The sequence below is a fragment of the Pteropus vampyrus genome, unplaced genomic scaffold (assembly GCF_000151845.1).
Source record: "Pteropus vampyrus isolate Shadow unplaced genomic scaffold, Pvam_2.0 Scaffold184, whole genome shotgun sequence".
NCBI lineage: Eukaryota > Metazoa > Chordata > Mammalia > Chiroptera > Pteropodidae > Pteropus > Pteropus vampyrus.
In genome coordinates, this window is record NW_011888965.1 from 407,154 (window position 1) to 408,453 (window position 1,300).

Below are 1,300 nucleotides of genomic sequence, written 5' to 3' on the forward strand. Positions count from 1 at the left end.
AAAAAAAAAAAAAATTACAGACTGATACCCCTGATGAACATGGATGCAAAAATCTTCAAGAAAATAGTAGCAATACCAATTCAGCAATATATTAAAAATATCGTACACCAACCATATCAACTTGGATTTATTCTTAGGATGAAAGGTTGGTTTAATATCTGACAAATAATTAATGTGATAAACCACATTAATGAATTGAAAGATAAAAATCATATGATCATATCAATATATGCAAAAAAAGCATTTTACAAAATCCAGCTTTTACTAATGATAAAAACTGTCAGCAAAGTGGAAATAGAGGGAACATACCTCAACATAATAAAGATCATATATGACAAAACTACAGCTAGCATCATACTCAATGGAGAAAGCTGGGTGTTTTCCTTAAGATTAGGAACAAGACTCAGATATACACTTTTGTCACTTGTATTCAACATAGTACTAGAAGTCTTAGCTACAGCAATCAGACGAAAAAGAAAAATAAAAGGCATCCAAACTGGAAAGGAAGAAGTAAAACTGTCATTATTCGCAGATGATATGATACTATCTATAGAAAATCCTAAAAATTTGACCAAAAACTGTTAGAACTGATAAATGAATTCAATACAGTAGTAGAATACAAAATTAATATTCAGAAGTAGGTTGCATTTTTATACACCAATGACAAACTTTCAAAAAGTGAAATTAAAAATAAAAAACAGTCTCATTTACAATTGTTTCAAAAACAATAAAATACCTGGGAATCGAATTAACCAAGGAGATAAAAGACCTGTTCTCAGAAAATTATAAATCATTGAATAAAGAAATTGAAGAATATACAAATACATAGAAGGAGATTCTGTGCTCATGGGTAGGAAGAATCAACATCATTAAAATGGCCATACTACCCAAAGCAATTTATAGATTCAATGCAATTCTTATCAAAATACCAATAACATTTTTCAGAGAACTAGATTTATATGGAACCATAAAAGATCCAGAATTGCCATGGCAATCTTGATAAAGAATAAAATTGTAGGTATCACACTACCTGATATCAAACTATACCATAAGGTTATAGTAATCAAAATGGCACAATACTGGCATAAAAACAGATACATAGATCAGTGGAACAGAATAGAGAGCCTAAATAAATCCATGCCTGTATGGTCATTTAATATATGATGAAGGAGACCAGAATATACAATGAGGTACGGACTGTCTCTTCAACAAATGATGCTGGGAAAACTGGACAGATACATGCAAAAAATGAAACTGGACCACATTTTCCCACCATATACAAATATAAACTAAAATGGAT